This window comes from Neopsephotus bourkii, unplaced genomic scaffold (assembly GCF_033783945.1).
Source record: "Neopsephotus bourkii isolate Nb327-2 ecotype Australia unplaced genomic scaffold, CSIRO-AGI_Nbou_v1 NB_1768, whole genome shotgun sequence".
In the NCBI taxonomy this organism is placed as follows: Eukaryota; Metazoa; Chordata; class Aves; order Psittaciformes; family Psittacidae; genus Neopsephotus; species Neopsephotus bourkii.
In genome coordinates, this window is record NW_026902242.1 from 7,729,875 (window position 1) to 7,749,267 (window position 19,393).

Below are 19,393 nucleotides of genomic sequence, written 5' to 3' on the forward strand. Positions count from 1 at the left end.
GTTCTGGGTGCTTTGCCGGGGAGCCGCTCGGTTACCTCCGTCTCGGGGACTCCCCGGTGCCCCGGGACGCTCCGCACGGTAGGCACCGTGCCCTGCAGCAGCGCTGCTGCTGCCAGGGGGGACAGGAGTGCCCACGTCCTGCCCCGGCCGCCATGACGAGAGGGTCGCCCGCCACTGCCCAGCCATAGCGGGCGTGGCGTTGAGGCCGCCATGATGCGTGTGGCACCTGCTTTATCTCCTGGGTCTTCTTGGCGGGTACTGAGTGCTTTAGCCCAGAAACCACCTGTGTGCTGGGCTGCATCCCCAGAGCGTGATCAGCAGGTCGAGAGAGGGGATTCTCCCCCTCTACCCCACTCTGGTGAGACCACCCCCTGCAGTCCTGATCCAGCTCTGGGGCAACAACACAAGAGGGACGTGGAGCTGCTGGAGCGAGTCCAGAGGAGGCCACGGAGATGCTGCGAGGGCTGGAGCAGCTCTGCGCTGGAACCAGGCTGAGAGGCCTGGGCTGGTTCAGCCTGGAGAAGAGGAAGCTCCTTAAGGGGAGACCTTAGAGCAGCTGTTCAAGGCCAGGTTGGACAAAGGGGGTTGGAGCAACCTGTTGTAGTGGAAGGTGCCCCTGCCTGGGGCAGAGGGTTGGAACTGGGTGAGCTTTAAGGTCCCTTCCAAACCAGACCATTCTATGATCTAATTCCTTCTTGCCAACCATTAAACTTTTTCCTGAGCGCTTACAGAGTATTATTGTCTCTGACTTGTATCAATTTACCAGTGCTAAAGTGATCCCCCAAATGGGGCAGGCAGCTCCTGGCAAACAGCAATTTCAAACTTTTATCTGCGTCTTGTGAGGCAGCTGAATACTCATCATTGCTATGGATAGTGCTGCAGATTGATGATGGAAGCTGCTGGCTGTTTCCTCTTGTCCAACCATCTTATTTTTTCAGCCCTGCAGTGAACATTTAGAATCATAAAAGTTAAATTAGCATTTGGTATTTTTATTTACTAACTTTTTAAACCAGGATTAAGAATTGAATTAGGCATTCTTATTTTTGTTTAATGGAACATCAGAGGAAAACCAAGCATATTTGCTTTTGTCTAGAACAGCTGGGTTTGCTATTGAGTGCTTTCTCATTTTGGTGGAGGACTGTGGTTTAACAAAGGGCTAAAGCTCGTCCTCTAAATCACATTCTAACTAATAAACAAAAGTAAGTTTCAGAGGGCATGCTTTCCTCTTTGCTATCAAAATACTGATATTTATCACCAAGACTTCAGAAAAATCTTAACTCACTGATGTATACCAAAAGTGACTGAAGCCTTTCTTCAAGTACAGGTAAAAAGCAATTACTTTTTTAGTCGTCAAAGGAGAAACTGTTAGGTGCATCTCAGCTGTTTCCCAGTTAATTGCTTTAAAATCGTTCTGTCTCTGGAGCCCTGTGACAAGGATTTTATAGGCTCATGATCAGTTAAATATTTGTAACTTCCAAATGCCATTTTGTACGCTACAAAACTAAGAAAGAAAATGCTATTTGTGACTGATTGAAGCAAGAGAAGAGCAGTTAAGTGTTAACCTGTGTTTTGTTCTCTTCGTATAAGATAGGTCATCCAATCTTTGGTAAATCTGACTGAGATGTCAGATAAAATAGCTGCCGTGTTTCACTGTGTTGTTGCAGTAGCCTTGACAGCTAGAGAAGTACACCACCATATTATCCTGAATATTAAAACATAAAAGTCAGGGCAGGGGGGATGGATGCCTGGCAGTATTGTTCATTATACGTTATATCCTATACTTTTAATGTGGGACCTTTCTGGCTTTAGAATGCATACTTCTGTGTTGAAATCTTCATTGAGGCTTTAGGTATTAAAGGAGCCTTTTGATAACTTGGTGACTGGAGATGATTAATATGAATGATTTATGAAGAAACAAATTCATGGGGGTAAACAGCTTTATTGTGAAATGTGGGAAATGGGAATAACTCTTCCTCATCATTTCCCTCTCCTCATAAAACTGGGAGGCTATATCCTGAAGAAAACTATACTTAAAAAGCGATTAGAAAGTGATCAGCTGTTGAGGTTTGCACTTGAGCATTTGAACGTACCAGACCCTAGTGAAACCAGCTATCTTTAAGCAATGCCTCCTACAGCCATTGTAAAGCATGTGCATCCATATTAATCAATCTGCTAAACTTTCTTCCTCAGTTTTTATAACCAGGTGCTCTTTTGAACAAAGATACTTGACGTGCCCAGCTGAAGCACAGAATGACAATGTCTGTCATGATGTCTGTCTTGCTGGTAGTCCAGGATGTAACTCACACTATGTCTGTGACAGCTTTTTCTAAGCAGTGTTTCATGTTTTTCTCTTTCAGGATGGCAGACTAGCAAGCAGCGGTGGTTTCCTGTGTTTTGGAGTGTTAGCATCAGCACCACTTTAATCAGTAGACAGCTGTGGCTAAAGGTGAAAATGAAAGCTCTCTGTGCATCATAAACAAAAAACCCAGGAATCATCCAGCTATGAGTATTTAAGACAGTTGAGGTTTCAGGAGGCAGTTCTGTTGCTCCATCTGATACACAAGTCTGCCAAAAGACAGCCCTCTTTATAGTCATAGGTGAGTAAAGAATCACACACTGGGTTGATTTTATGTTAATTTTTGCACAAATTACATTTGCATTTATACAAAACCAACGCAAGTCTTCTGACAAACTGTACACATAGGAACAGGTTTCTGTCTGGAGGTGAACTGAAGTCTGTGGAGGTGCTCCATGCCTCATATCGCTTAAAAAAATTCCGGCTCTTCACAAAACCAAGCAGGTAAAAGAAGGTGAGGAAAACAAGAGTGGAGAGGGCAAAACAGAAAGCCAGCTACAGCCCTGCAGCTAGCAGAAGTTGACTGATCTAGGAAAAGCCCCCTGTCTTGTTAGGAGCTAATGCATATTCAGTTATCCCAGTTAAAGAATCCAGGTTTGTTGCAGGTTACTTTATGAGTCCAGAGTAGCAATCCATTTCAATATTGTTCAGGCAGGACTGGGCATGGTCCAGTCAAAGCCTCTTCTATCGGCCCCTTCCACCACCCCTGGATGATCCTCTTCTCGATTGAGCAGAGTTCATGTTATTTCCTCTTCCCCAGTTACTTCCACTCCTTCCTCCTCGAGAAGGGTTATTGCCTCCTGCAGGGCCTCCACCAAAAGCTTCATCTCTGTGGAATCCATCGTGATGGTCTCCATCTGAAGAACTGGATCTCCCAGATTTTGACGCCCTCTGTGAATTTCCTCGTCCTAAGAAAGAAGCACAGTCAGTTACTGGTGTTCGAGTCTAAGCAGTGCCTTGTCTCACCCGTACCATATATTTAGCTAGTTCCTTTGTGGAAGGAACTATGGGATACTCATTTGCAGACCAAACACTGTTGAGACCTGTAATTTTATGCCTTCTCCCCCCTCTGTAAAATTTTTCTTACATAGATTTAGTGTCTCCATTACAGTCCAGAAGATGGATGTAAATCAGACAATTCCTTGGGAATTAAGGGAGTTTGTAGCTGATACAGTCAGCAATCACTTCAGTAATTAGAACAGTGATAGTCATGGTGTTCTCAGAACTGTGTCTTGGTTTTCTTATAGTAAAACAGTGATAACAAACATATGAGGTACAGGAAGAAGAGGTGATTTTTAAAACTATTTTGGTAATTGGTGATACGTAGAAGTCTACAGTTACATGAAACAAACCTCACCAGTTTTACCTGGTTTGCTTTTTCCATCCCAGGACTCTGGTTTCCCCCCTCCTTCAGAGTGTGGAAATTCATCTGGAGTAGGAAGTAAACCCTTCCGGCCTCCTGCGCAGTAAGAGATGCAGTGGACAGGAGACATTGGATTCATGAAAGTACTGTTAATTTGCCCAAGAAGTGTCTTTGTTTCCTTATCCTTGCATTTCAGTGTGGAAGAATGTTCCACTCACCTCTCAGAGCACCATGACCTCGCCCCCGAACACCATGGTCCCTTCCTCTTGAGTTTTCATCTGGAGAGTCAAAAGCATCATCTGGCCTAAAATCTTCAGGTCCAGGAAAGCCATCTCCCCCTGGGTCCCCAGCTGTCATGTCTTGAGAGTGCTCCTCTTCTGAAGCTACAAGAAAGAACATGGTACAAATGTGGGTTTTAGACAGAATTTAGACTGAGAAACTTCAGCCAGCTTCAGTTGAATCATCAACTCATTTCTGAACTGTTTTACTTAGTACTATAGCACATGCAGTTACTAGAATAGGATTTGTAGGTGGAAAAGTGCTCATTTTCTGCCTTTGAGCACATTGTCTATTCATTTTTGTAGTTTCCCCTCATTTCTTTCTGCTGATTGTGTTGGTTTTTCAAACAAGAAAAATACTTCCAAATATATTGTGTTCATTTAATAAAAAAGGGTGTGTGTGTGTGTAAGCAAAATCAGTGATGACAAATAGAAGGTAAAGTATAAGTGAATTTCCCTTAATTCCCTTAATAAAGTATAAGGGAATTTCACTTCTTTCCCATTCCATTTTTTTTCCCTACCATTGTAGTGATAAACTGGAAAAATTCAAGCAATGAGAGTCATGGCTATAACAGAACACATCAGCATCTCATTCCATTGATTTTTGCTGTGCTAAAACATTCTCTTTTCTGTTCCATTCTTCTCAGTTTACAGTTTTAGCAGATGAATCTAGACAGCCTTTGGCTCTGCAGGGATGAGGGTGACTGTTGAACAGCATGCACAGTGGCATTCTACAACCTGAAGAGCAGTTTATTCAGCTGCAATAATGAAGGATTTTGCTTTGCAAAAGGTAGTTTTGACACTGAAGTTGGTAATTTCTACCAAGTCCCGTGGCAGTAATTTGCTATGACTGGGTTGTGCATCTCATGTGAAATGAGTATAGCTCCTCCAGTATCACACTGGGGTTTTAACTGAGGTGTTCAGAGAGAAGAATGGTTCTTTATGAACTGTCAGTGCCACTTCAGGTAAGCCTGTAGGTGGCTGCATGAACACCGGTAGTTTTGGTTTTCACCTTGCCATTTTAAACACCTGCAGCACAGGTGTGTTCTGTGTGTTACTGCACCTCCAGAAGTGCATCCTAACTAGCACCAGTTGTTAGGATTGCTTTAGTTTACAGCCCCGTTTCTGTGCAAGCACAGGCGAGAGCTATATGCAGTGCAGCCACACTGGTTCAGGAGTGCTCACAGTCAGTGTGACCCCACGCTGCTCCTGCCCACCCGTCAGCAGCAGCACACATCATGCAGGGCACTGTTTGCCCAGTCCCACTGATGCCCCCCACCTCCCCTCTCTTCCCAGTTCCACGCTGGCCAAATTGTAACCACCATAATACACGGATGGTGTTTGCTTTGTGCAGCGTCCCCTTCCCCAGCTCATTAACGACACAGTGCATCCTATTACAAGCAAAACTTTAGATACTTTTATTTAGAATTTTAACAACATTAACCTTTTAATTACAAAGTTAAATATTTTAACAGTAGTCAGAACACAATACAATATTGTTAAACTTTTACAATTTATGTTTCATGAAAAACAATAGGTCTGTCTCCACCTCCCAGAGAACAACCACAATACAGAGAGGAGGCTGCTGTGCCTGTAAAGGTACAACAGTGGATGGAGGGAGTGCTGTGTACGGACAATGAACCATTTTACATTAACCTGGATGATTTGGGAGAACAAACTGAGCAGTTTCAGGTACAAATGGTTCAGATGATCACATTGCAATATTGTTTAGCCTTGAAAAAGCACAGTCCCCTAGATGTTCTTTAGAGGGCCTTCCATTTTAATACTGACATGGTATGATTCTGCTTAGCACATAAATCACCAAGATTTGCAACCCTGGCTAGCAGGCCTTTCCTTTTTGTTTCCAGGCAACGTTATGGACACAGTTTAGTTTTGAAATCTATCATACCTATGCCTGACATAGCCACAGGTCCTAATATTGTGTTATGTTTATTCTATTTCACATCAGTCACATGTAAACCCCTGCCTTGCATAGGGCTCAGTTTCTGTTTAGACTGCTCTTGGATCTTCTTCCTTGAGGCCTAGGACCTTAACATACAGAACTACAGACTCTGCAGATTAGCAGGCAGGAAGAGGCAGGTCTCTGCAGTAGAAGCATCATGTTAATGTGCATGGGTACAGTAAGAACAGGACAGGGATGAAAAGGACGGGAAATGAGAGAGGAACATACATACACACACTTCCCTCTCATGCTTCATCAAACCAGTTACAGTCTAAATTCCAAACCAAGTCAGCTAAATAAGGGGTTGGGATTTTTGAGTTCTCTCAGCATCTGCAGTAAATGGCACTTAATTGGCCTTCATTCAAAGGAATCCATTAAGCTTGCAAGCACAATAAGCCTTTTAGAGCCCTGTGCTGATTCCTTTTAAACGAGACTGTACAAACACTTGCACTCTGACAGACTCCTCTTAGTTCAGAAGTTAGATTTACAGGTCAAGAGGTCCTCAGAATCTTCCTGAAACCTTTCTAAAAATCAGGATCATTGTAAAATACCTTCCAGTCCCACAGCATTTCCAAGGTAAGATTTGAAAATCTCTACTGAGCTTCTAAAAGCGTTGTCTGCTGCTTTTAGAGTTCTGTACGGCAGAGCATTCAGCTTGGATTCTCTCTACTTTTACTGTTTAAAAATGGCTTTGTTACCTTTTCTTAGTTACTGTTCATTTCTTTTCATACTCTTCACACAAAAGGAAGGTACAGCTTTACAGAGCTAGGTAGAAAATAGCTAAAAGAAGAGCTGTGTAGATGCAAAGTAAAAGGAATGTAAGAAAATGATTAAAAAGGCAACTAAAACACACAAAGTTCACATTATGTGGAGACCACAAGATATTTGTACATGTTCTTATACATACAGAGTTGGTGGTCAGTGAGAGTCACCTTGGAGGCCAAATTTAACTCAGTTAAACTAGCATGAATGTGGAGCCATTTCAATAACAGTTAATCTTGCTAACTTAGCATAATTCCTCCACATTTACATTTGTAACTAGACACAAATTCATCCCTTTCATTTATTTGGAAATTAAAGGCGGCTGGGCTGTTGTGGTGATGGGGGCCCCTGCGGGCCATGGCGGGCCCCTTTTTCTTGCTGTTGCGGAGGCGCAGGTCTGTGGAGGTCCCTGTGCCACGTTACTGGGGGGTGGCAGGGAGGGAACGTGGTGTCGCTTGTGCGGGGGTTTTGTGCTGGGGCTGTGGGGCCGGGGCCGTGCGGAGCTGTGTGCTCGGGGAGGGCTGACGCGGGGCGGGTCAGGGTCGTCCCGGTGCCGTGAGTCGGTGGGGCTTTGCTGGAGCGTGGCAGGGGCGGGATACGTGGAGCGCTGGCGGGGTAGGAGCTGCCTGCAGTGAGACCCCCCTGAATGAGCCCGATTTCGTCTTGAGTCGGAAGCTGTGCAGGGGTCCGTGATGGGTGATCTCATTTGGACTGGAGTTCCTCCCTGCGTGGGAGACACCTCCCCAAGGAAGGCCGGGCGCTGCAGGCTTTCGAGAGGCGGTGCTGGCCCCCTTTTTGTTCCTGGAGTGCTGCGGCTGTGCTGTTGTGGAGGGGCAGCCGTGCGGTCCTTTCAGGGGGCAGCAGGGAGGGAGCGTGGCGTCGCTTGGGGCGGGGGGTTTGTGTAGACTAAATGACTTTCGAAGGTTTATTCCAACCCAAGCTATCCTGTCATTCTGTGACTTACACTGCAGTTGGAAATGCTCTGCCTGGAGATTAAAATAGTTACTGCTAATGCTGAAGATAACTGAAACTAGAAATACCCCTTGCTGTGAGGTGCTATTGAAACAGGCTAGACAGAGTTCTACTAGTTAGGGCATGGGAATACGTGAGCTTTCATTAGTTGGTCTCTTCCTGCCCTGTTTTTGCAAACCTGTGCTTTGACATGCGAACGGAGGCTTATTAATGTGACAGGAACACCTGTGCTAGCACTGAAGGGGGCAGACAAGAGCCAAACCGACTGCACACTCTGGGTACAAATCAGTGCAGTTCCAGAGTGGCAAAATCTCTCACCTTAGTGTGAGTCCTCCTTCTTTTCTGCAAGTTAACAGGGTCCCTTTCACCAGGTGGTATCACCAACAGGTTGAGCCACTGGACTCAGTGAGGCAGGTTACTCCCTTCCTAATTGAGCCCAGGTTTGTTCCCTGGTCTCAGCAGTGGCCACAGCTGGTTGAAAGTCAGGAGTTCTCCCATAAATCATCGCACACTATAAAAAGAACCACAGCAACAAAAAGCAGCCAGAAAGGGTGGTTGGTGGGGAAAAATAAAGAGTTTGAAAACTGATGGTGTTTTCTTAAGATGCATTTTTGCCATCTGTTATCTGTAGGCAAGAACAAGCTTCCCTCAAGCAGTCATTTCTGTGTTGCTGTCTGGAAGTCAAGGTAAGGGTGGTTATATCTTGTTTTATGTTAAATATTTAGGGCCTGTCTAAAGAGTATTCTGAGTTTCATTGCTAATTCTAGTATTACAAAATATCCATGACTGTGGAGATTTGCCTCGCAAAAGAAGGTAGATCGTTGTATCTAATGTTGTATCATTTGGCTACACAATGTCTAAATGTTTTAAAGTACATTATTCTGTCAAAATCACGAGTGCTGGGTAAAGAAAAGGGTAGAGATATTATCCAGGTGTAGTTGATGTAGGTGACAAACCTGGAGCTTGCTCCTCATTGTTGACTGTTCTAGTTGGTTATTTTATCTAACATGGGAAATAATATAGTAAACCTACACAAGCATGATACATCATTTCTTTTACTGTTAAGCAGGTATTTTTACTGTTAAATAGTATCACTATGACAAGCACTGTGATATTCTGCTCTCTCATACTGAAATGTAATGATTAGTGCTTGCCTCAGTGTGTTCATTTGGGCATTGCACGTAAGTTAACAGTGGTCAGAGCATTACTTGTAAGCGTTGTCCCTTCATCTGATGTTTCTAGCATTTGAGCAGCACCCTCAGACCTAGGCCACATGAGGGAGTGTTGAGAGGCACAAGAGCTCCTAGGCAAATGTGGGTGGGAGCCAGGTTTAGAGCTGGGGTGAGTGTTTGTGCAGAGAAAGGTGCAGCAGCAGAGGCTGAATTGGTGCTGTCAGCGTGTGAATCCACACATTACCTCAGCTTGCTGCAGTGGCTTCGGCTGAGGAGAGCAGCCAGGGTAAAATACTACCTTCGCACTCTTTATCTCCAGTAACTCTGATGTGCCTGGTATCTCAGTCTATGTAGCCCATAGATTGACAATAACAGGAAAGTCCAGGTTTTGTGAAGCTCTTCTCGAGGTACAGCAGTTTGCCAGGCCTTTCCAAAGCTACTTGATAATTTGTTTTTTTCCTGTGCAGGATGTTTCTTATCGCAGACCAAAGCTTTTCCAGAAGTCAAACACATTGGTTTCCCTCTCTTCCCCCAGCAAAGGGGAAGTGTGTGGCCAGTTGCAATGATAGTGCATGAGGAGGTGTTGCCCTGAAACAGGATGAAATGGCCGCATCCTTCCAGGAGGCTGTCTCTGAAAGGAGAATTGCCCCATGAGTGAGAGAGCTGCCCCCTGCAGTGAGTGCCCATCCCCAGAGAGGAATGGGGAGCTGGGGACCTAGCACCTTCCTGCCTATGACCAGGCGTGGAGAAATGTCATGATATGAAACGGTTTGGCTTGGAAGGGACCTTAAAGCTCATCCAGTTCCAACCCCTGCCACAGGCAGGGACACCTTCCACTAGAGCAGGTTGCTCCAAGCCCTTTGTCCAGCCCGGCCTTGAATACTGCTGGGGATGGGGCAGCCACAGCTTCTCTGGGCACCTTGTGCCAGCGCCTCAGCACCCTCACAGGGAAGAGCTTCTGCCAAAGAGTTCATCTTAATCTCCCCTCCATCAGGTTCAAGCCATTCCCCCTTGTCCTGTCCCTACAGGCCCTTGTCCAAAGCCCCTCTCCAGGTTTCTTGTTGGCCCCTTTAGGCACTGGAGCTGCTCTAAGGTCTCCCCTTAAGGAGCCTTCCCTTCTCCAGGCTGACCCAGCCCAGCTCTCTCAGCCTGGCTCCAGAGCAGAGCTGCTCCAGCCCTCGCAGTATCTCCGTGACTGCAAGAATTGTTCTTATGAGCCCTCTGCAGCTAAATGGGAATTCCACTGAAAAAAGACATTTCTTGTTTAAATCAGCCCCTGCTTCCTATCCTGCCCCCAAGGAAGTGACCGGGTAAGAGCATGAATGATGGTTGTCTCAGTGGAGCTGAATGCATTTCAGAAGTACCAGAACTGACACTCATGGTTAGTTTGCCTCAGTCTTGTTTCTTTCCTCTCTCCCTTTCATTTAAGCCCAAATTGTGTTTCCTTCTTCCTGCACGCCCCTTGTTTGCCTTCGAGGTGAGCTGAGGTCCGGTTTCCCTCTAGTGGCTTGATGCTTTCTGTGCAGCCCTGAAGCAGAGCAGAGCTCGGGCCTCGAGGTTCCAGAGCAATCTCAACAGCAGGGGAAAATGCTTGGGCCTCTCTTTTGGGCCAGACTCTGGTCCTGCAGCTAGGAGTTATGTGAGCTGTTACAACCAGGTGGTAATGGAAAAGGAATGCTAAACCCAGCTCTTACCCCTTCCCCTTACAGAAGGGAGAAGGGCTTCAGGAGAAGCCAGCCAGCATCCTCGCAGCTCAAAATGCTTTTGGAGATGTGCATCAAAAGGACAGCTGTCCTCTTTGTTCCTGAGCTGTCTCTGCATCATTTCTCATTAGCGATCAGAGCAATCATTGGTACATCTCTTACTAGTTTTAGGTGCCACTGAATGATGTCGTTGGTGGCCTGCACGCTGCCTTTCAAGGATTGTGAAAGCTGGTTTGTGTCTCAGAAGTGTTACGGCTTCTGCCACGGTTCCAGGCTCACCAATGCCATGGCAGAAAATGTGATCAGCAGCCATGTGAAATAAAGAGGTGAGCTGTGTCTGGTCTAGGGGGCGAGTTCATCACCCTGGACCTAAGGTCAGTATTGCTGACAGGATGTTTCAAAGGAATTAATGCAGGAGTATATTCCAGGTGCAATTGTTCATGGACAGAAGAGACCTGGGAGGTCTGAAGTGTCTTTGGTTTTTCCCTGTAAGGGGAATATGGCTCCATGGGTGCAGGTTCCTGAGGCTTGAAAGCAGCCTGAGCAAGCAAACCATAGGACAGTGTTGCAGCATTTATGTGCATGTGCAGCTCTTGGCTAGCTTTGAAAATAATGCTGCTGCAGGAATCATGCCAGGAGACCTCTTCAGAGCTGAGGGAATGTGCTACAGCCAATACCTGCGGCAGTTCTGTGATTTGGACGCAAGGAGGAAGTTAAGAGCCCAGAAGATACAAGAACAGGCCGTAACAGGGAGAACTAGCAGAAGCTGAGACAAGCCTTAAGTGTACAAAACATGTCTAATGTGGCCAGTATAAAAATAAGCCTTTGAAAATACACCAGGTCCAGCCCTCTCGGTTTCTCCACCACTGTTTTGGTGTTCCACCACGGCTGGGGAAAGGCAGTGCCTTGCAGGGCTCAAATAATCACGTCTGCAAATAGCCAGGAGGAATTACCTGCTCAGTCACTGCCTTCAACTTGCTGTTCCCCCTCACCAGCTGTGATGTGATGTGCAGGCATGATGAGCCCTTTCATCAGTGCTCCTGGTACATGACCAGTGAGGTGTCCTGCAGTGTCCATTCGCTGGTGGCTGTGAGAGCAGTTATGCTGGTCAAGGAAGCACCCCTGTCCCTCCTTAATGCATTTCTTCAGGGTTGAGCTTCCTCTGCCACCAGTGGCATGGTTTGTACCATCCCGCTTTGACTGAGGAGCCTGCAGTAGTGAGGTGAAAAGACCATTTGCTGTGCAGCCCTGCAGCAGTTCCTCTGGCAATGGTTTTGTTTTTTTTTTTGTTTGAGTTACTTTCCAGTGCCTGATACCTCCCCGGCCTTTTTTGGCCAACAGGTTGTGCTTATTGCTTGGAGGGGACCTATTGGTTTGAAGCATCCTGAGATCTTCTCTCTGCCTTTTAGACCACTGCTGCTGCTGGAGCTGGTGTGGGGACTGCCACCTGAATGGGCCCACAGTCCCATTCACAGAGAGGTGAGTCCTGTGGTTTCCAGACAGCTTTGTGATTGTTATAACTGGTTTTCAGTCTGAATCAGTAGTACTCTCATGTTCCATAGTTCTGCTTTTCCGGCAATGCTGAGACGATGTGGCACTGTGCCCCTGTACCTGCTGACTTTGTAACAGCTCACATAACTCACATAACCTGCTGACTTTGTGACTGCTCTGTGGTTGCCATACCCTGAATTGCTGTCTTGGGCAAGCACGTTTCCCCTTCCCTGCTTTATAGGTTGTCTTAAAGCAGCTTGAGGAGTATTTCTGCATTGTCTGTCTGTGCATTACAAAGCAGCCTTTGAGGTTAATTCCTTGTTATTAGAGTATGCTCGTTATAGAGCTTGGTTTAAATGCTTCTCTTGAGTTTCCAGGGACTGAATTTTGCCTTTCTTAGGCTGCTTCTTGGAGGAAGCTTATAAATTAGTTACTTGGTACACCCAGCTCATTGGTCCCCAACCACCATTGTTTTCATGTCATGGTCCTTGTTAGTACTTCAGTTTTTGAAGTCACCCAGCTCCTGGGTTGTCATAGTTTCACCACTGTACACAAAACAGTTCACTTTGCATCATCCTCAGATGTTGTCCACGTATTCCTATTGTCTGTATCAAGGCAATCACTGGCGGTATTAACCATGAGCAGTCAAAGTGAAGCCTGAAGGGAGCTCAACTTGTAACATCCCTTTGGTGTGATGCTTCCCATCCCCAGCTTGGTGCTGTGGTCACCAGACAAGGGCAGCTGTGTCTCCCATCAGCCTGGCGAGGCTTCAGGGGAGGGACAAATCATGTTACCAGGCACAAAGCAGGTGGCTGTGATCATCAGGTTCACCAGGGTATGTCAGAGCAACTTGACGGCAGCTACCAGTAGGCAAAGCTACAATGGAGTGTTACCTGCAGAGACCTTGTGTGTCTCCTGGTGTGTCTCTTGGGTCCCTGCGTGATTCCTGGACACCACTGGGTCAGGATCGTTGTGCTTTGCTGTTCTCCACCTCTGCTCCGTACCAGCTACCCTGTAGGCTCTTGCAGCTGCTGATGGTCCCCTGCCATCCAGCTGCAGGTTTTATCACCTCTGCCTTGGACCCATGATGCGCAGTTGGTGTTTTCCCCTGCCCCAGCAGTTCTCAGCCCTGTGAGTGCTGTCACCGTGTGGCACAGTGCAGGGGGCACTGGTGCTGTTTTCTCACTTCCTTGCTGGCAGCTCTCCATCAGGGTAGCCTGGGGGCACTACTGGGAACCAGCACCTGTACAAAGAGAAGGGTCTCTCTTTGGTGGTCTTTCCCCCGACCCTATTTTGTCTGACATATTTAAAAGCCTTGTTGCTGGTGTGAGTTTCACATGCCAATTCCTTTAAAATTCCGGACTTTCTGGGTTCATCATCCTTACTGGAAGCTGTGATGAAGCAATAGGGTGGGATTCAGGACGTACCTGGACAATTTTGTTGGTTTTAGCAGCAGCAGTACTAGGTGATCTCACTTCTTTGCTTGTAATGTGTAGGTAGCTTTTCATGTCTAAGGGAAGAATTTGCTGAGACCTCTTTGATCTTTGTACTTCTTGATTGCTAAGATTTAACTGTGTTTTGTGCAGTCATTTTTCCTTCCCTTGTAAGCTCTGCCTGAGGTTGTTTCTCAGTCAAAGAAAGCCCTTCTCGTGAGGTTTTCCTGTGCTCCTGGTATGGTTTGCTAATAGGTTTGAGGGGCTTTCTGCCTCCTTTTTCTGTCAGGAAAGACCTTGGCCTTGTCTGCCTTGCAGGGCTCTCTGTATTATAGCCTCTCCACACTCCCACAGCACCAGCACAGTGAAATAATGCCTCATGCCAGCCCCTCATTCCCTGCTTAGAAGGGCCAAAAATACGGAATCTGATGGCTGCTCACATGGAAGCAAGGATCTGGATTACTTTCCTTGCATGTTATTTTTGCTTTTTGTTTGTGTCCCCCCTGCTTCCCACAGCCTAAATTTGTGCTGCAGCATCAATTTCCTCCTTTAAAGTTTAAGCCTTTGTAAGCATCTTTTCCTTTTAAGGGACAGAGAGATTCTGTCTTGCTGGAACATCAGCAGAATGCAGTGGTCCAGCTCTGCTTGTTGGAGTGCTGATGGACTGTGGCTGCTGCCTTCTACTGTTGTGAGCCAGGCTTCTGTGCAAGGAAATCGGAAAGATGTGTGGATAGCAGTGTTGCTGTCCTCATGGTTTGCTATTCCAGTGCTGTGTGGTGGCCTCTAGTTTGTTGTGAGTCAGGTTCCATGGTTTGTTGTGGCAAAGGTGCTGTTTCATTTACTGGGAGCGCTCATGGTTTTGTTCTGACTGAAGACAGGTGTCAGAAAGCCACCATTAACATCATCCTAACTGGAAGTGTGAAGGAGATGCTAATGTTTGTCCCAGGCAGTATCTGCATCTTCAGGTAATCAGAAAGTTCCTTGCTCATCTTAGGGTTGCACTGTAAGCAGCCTGTTGTAAGGCAGCTTTTGTACCATGTTAGCTGTGTCTCTTTTCAAAATCTCTGGCATAAGTTCAGCATTAATAATAGAGGACTCTGAGGTGTAATGGTGGTGAATGAATATTTATTTATAGATATAATACTATGAAATAGCTTTATTATCACTTGCAGAAGAATGCTTCCTTTTCTGTTTTCCTGGCAGTCAGTGCAGACAACAGAAACCATTCCTTCATGATGACTGGGATTGTGAAGTCAACAAATTTCTATTTTACAATGAGGAAAAGAAACACCTGATTTTTTTAATTTAGAACATGAACAGTGGAGGCCTCAGTTTGCTTCCTGCAAGAGAGAAGCACTCACTTCATACAGCAGCAACCTTGGCTGTGTGTAGGAATGCCAACTATAAATGCTTTAGCACATTTGTACTGGTTTTGGCACCGACAGGCAGTAAGCAGGCGGCTGTGTGATGCTTAGCTGCTGGCTGGGGTGCAACCATGGAAGCTGTTTAGCTTATTTAACAGAGTGCCTTGTCTGTGATCCTTCCTGGGTTTGAAAACTCTACGCTTGGGGAAGAAACTGCTCTGAAATTCTTTGGTTATAAAGCAGTAGCAAATGGTATCGCAAGAGCAGCTTTTATTTGCCATCCTGCAAGGCCCATCCATGAGGCCACAGGAACAAAAGCTTTACTGTTCTGTATTTCAGAGTAGACAACTTCATTGGAGCTCGCTGGAAATGGGGCAAGGTTCCCCATGTTAACAGGCAGAAAACATGAACATGACAGGGTCTGGAGAACAAGTATGTAGTTTGCTTTCTGAGTTAACAGTAGGGTAACAGGTTGATATGGCTCAGCCTTCATCTCTCTTCAAATTAATTAACATTTTCATAATAATCTGTTTGGAACAGGCATTCATTATAACCAATGAGATGCAGAAGCCGAGAAGGGGATAGAGATCCTACAGCAAAGAGTGTTTTTGAAGGCCCTTTGTACTATTTCTGAATACAGAAGATGTCTTCCTTGCTGAACACCTCTTGCCTGGACATGTAAGTGATGCCTGTCATGGGCATTGACAGCACACCATAAAGGAGAATGGGCTAACAGGGACCCTAAGCCCCTTGCTTTCCAAGGGTAGTTAATAGCAGTGTATTTGCTGACAGCTACAAGGGTGACAACACTCATGCATCTCCTTAAGCAATGGATGATTCTTAAGTTCAGACACAATTTGTGTCTGGTTTCTTTTGCTCTCTTTGGAAAGAGACTTTAAAAGGCAGAATGAGGGCCAAGCAGTGTGTGCTGTGATTAAGTTGGTCACATGTGCTCTGCTTGCAGTGAAAGACCATCAAATGTCAGAGCATTAAATAATACATCAAAGAAGTGGGACATAAATGATCAACTGACTGACCTGAATGGTTTCATCCATTTTTATGCTGGCACCTGTGCCAAGGTATTGACACAAAGCAGTTAGATCTGATCTTTGGATGAGGAGCGTTTTCTGTGATGGGAATGGTGGTTTCATATGCTGTTTGGCCGGTGTCTAGACTGTGGTTTCAGCATGTGGTCTGCAGACACTAGAAGGTGACAGGACACTTTTAGGGAAACTATTTGTAAGCTGTCACCAAGAAAGTTAGTTGTCTGTAGTTTTAAATGAGCAGAATATGGATTTGCATTCCCTGGAGGAATGTTTAGGTATTTACAAGACAGAAGATGCTCAGAGTCAAGGGCCATGAAGCCAAAAGAGATACAGCTATCACATGCATTTCAACAACTCTATAATGTTTCCCATGCTGACTCTATGGGGCACTTCCTTCTCGTGCCCCAGGATTTCCATTTGTGGCTTAACTGTTTTGAGCTGCTCTGTTGTCACTTCCCTATGGGGTGGGAGGGTATGCAGTGCATAACCAGCAAGGACAGGTTTGTAGAGGTTTGTAGCGGGAAAGCCAGACATTTAGTTGATGCATGGTCCAGGATCCAGCTAGGAAAGCTTAAGGTTCTCTGTATAATCATAGAATGTTTTGGGTTGGAAGGAATCTTAAAGATCATCTATTTCCAACCTTCCTGCCATGAGCAGGGGCACCTTCAGGGTTAAATGTCTCAAAATGAAGTGTGGGAAAGCTGTTGAACCCCTGCTGTCCACTGTCCAAGCAGCTGAAAGAAAAAGCAGGAAATCCAAAGCAATGCTTCATCACATAGGGCAGTGCCAAGAAGCCCTCAGCTGTGGGTCTGTGCTATCTGTGCAGAAGGGCCTCACACACCTCACTCTCATCAAGCCTCCCCTGAAAACTGTGCATGGATTGTAAGGCAGGGATCATGGCTGCATCTGCTTCATGTTGCTCACTGCTGTTTTCTGGGCATCGACATTCATGCAGCATGAGGCTGTGGCAACTTGAGCAGATGCGATCCCTTCTCACCAGTCAGGGCACCTACTGAGGAGCTGATCCCATTGAAGTACAGCAAACCTGTCACCAGGGCTTACAGCAGTTGCTTGGGTGAGATCAGGTCTTCACAGATTTATACCTGAGGGGCACAATGCAAAAGTTCTGCTCTGGGGTCTACAATGCTTTGTGGGGCTCTGTTTTTCCACACAGTAATGGCTTTATTTATACCTACAATGGTTTTAGTTCCACAAACGCCAGGGTGTTGCCACAAGCTGATACAAGTGTTAAAGGGCAGGAACAGGGCAATAGTCTCAGGCCACTGTCTTTACTCCATGCACAGCAATAGCTGTGTCCTGGTGATAGTTGCAAGCTTTGAAATCATATAGGCTAGCAGGGAACTACCAGTGTATGGGTTGGTGTGAGCAGCACAGATGTATTAGGTTTGACATTGTAGTACATGTTTGGTTTTTTTCCTTGGTTTTAAGTGACCACCTGTATAACAGTACCAGAAGTGGGTTTGTGTATTGCTGTATGGGTGCTCAGTTTCCTATGTTTAATTGCATGTTATGTACCAATGAGTGCATGGTGGAAACAGTTGCCTTATCATCTATTCTCCATTCCACATGGCTCTCCCTCTTGAAGCTCTGATACTATGGTCAATGCTGGAGTCAAGTCACTGAGGACAGAAGGACAAAATTCAAGTTAATATCAGACCCCTTGGAAGGGATTGCCCCTTTTTGCACGTATGCCTGTAGCTACAATGATTGCAAATACTGTAGATGGTCCTATTCCCTCTGCCTCAAAACTTCAGCAGCCCTGTGGCTCTGAATACCTGTAGTGTGCTACACCTTGTTCATGTCATGACTTGATCTGTGGGTGACGAGGATTCTTGGCTTTGGTTCACCTTGCACCTCAGCGACAGGCAAGTGGGGAACAGAGAAGGAAACTCTTGAAGTTCTGTAGCTGCAAAGTATAGCAAAATGCATCCAAACAGCAGTTAGAGTTTGCTAAGCATGCACAGATGTGAACACAGGCGCTAACTTTCGAGAGCAGAGAACAAGCTCCAGCAACATCCACTGCAAACCGCAAGAGCACAGCAATGTAGAAGGGTGCAAAACATACGGTGAACACACACAGATTCACAGAAATAATGCGGATTGCTCTCTAGATTAATTTTGTCTCATGAGGACTCGTGACCATCTTCTTCTTGAGACATCTGGTGACTTGTACTGAGCAAAAAGTCACAATCACTAAGGGAATAAAATAGCCAAAGATGATGGACACCAGTGCTGTGTAACTAGGTTGAGTAGACTGTTTCCGAAAGCAGAATTTTTCCTTTTTGTTATGAAATTGTGGACTCAAGTAGGAATAAATCATTAGTATTATCCAAAGAGCCCCACAGATGGAAGCTGATTTCAGTGGGGATCGAAGAATCTTTGCTTTTAGAGGGAACTTGATGGCAATGTATCAATCAATCCCTATCAGGGTGATGATCAGGATGCTCATAGGCATGTTTGTAAAGTAAATCCTTTGTATGGCGAAACACAGGTTGTCTATGGGATGCTCATACGTGGTGAAATATATCAAGAAAGGTAGGGCAAAAAGCAGGAAACTGTCTGCGACTATGAGGTTGATCATGTACACCCTGGTCTCGGTCCACCTCTTGAGTTTGCAGCAGAAGACCCAGAAGGCAACCGTGTTCAGTGGGATCCCCAAAGAGAGCACTGAGCCAGCCAGAGTTTCACTTCTGTGTAATTTCCCTGTTCTTTCCCTTAAGCATTTAATCCTCTGGGATTAGTTGCACCATCATTTGCTGAGATCAGAAGAGATGGGACAAGAGAGCTATGTACAGTACAATAATTGCTATTAACATAAACCTCTTTATAAATGCAGATTGTAGCTCTTCAAATACTGGCAATGGGGCTTATTTTCATTACTGTATTTTCACTGGCTGTAGTAGGTCCAGTAGGAGGATTATTACCTCTCTTATCATTGATAACAGACAGAAACTCATTTGCCACATTGCCACTGATGGCTTCTGCTACCAGCTCACCACGCTCACAACTGCCCTTTCAACACCCCCACTGCCTATTTCATGGCCCACAGCTACCACCAGCCAAGGGCCCACACAGCACAGGCTGTATTTCCACAGCAGGACAAGGTACTTAGAGGACGCACACTGGGGGGAACCACAAACTGTATAGTGGGGAAATCCAGTAGGAGTTGGCTGTGTCCCTTTCCTGCTGCTTTCCAGGCTTTATCAACATCTTGGTGTAGGATATGCAGATTTTGGTCCAGGCTGGACACTGTTAATATTCAACACTGGCACAACAGCAAAGCTGCCTGCACAGAGCCCAGCTGCTAAGGCTGATGCTGCTGATGCAGCCTTGCTGCAGTGCAGTCACCTTTGTGTCCACAGCAGAAAGGGGTGGCAGCCGGGATGCTGCTCTCAAACCCACTGCAAAACCCCTTGCTACTGCCCCACAAACCTCTCCTCTTGGTTCCCCAAGCAGCTGTGTGACCCAT

General features: G+C 45.9%; 1 pseudogene; it reads right to left on the reverse strand.

Moving 5' to 3' along the window:
* Positions 1 to 17,522: 17,522 nt before the first annotated feature.
* Positions 17,523 to 19,393, reverse strand: LOC133226006 (G-protein coupled receptor 35-like; annotated as a pseudogene).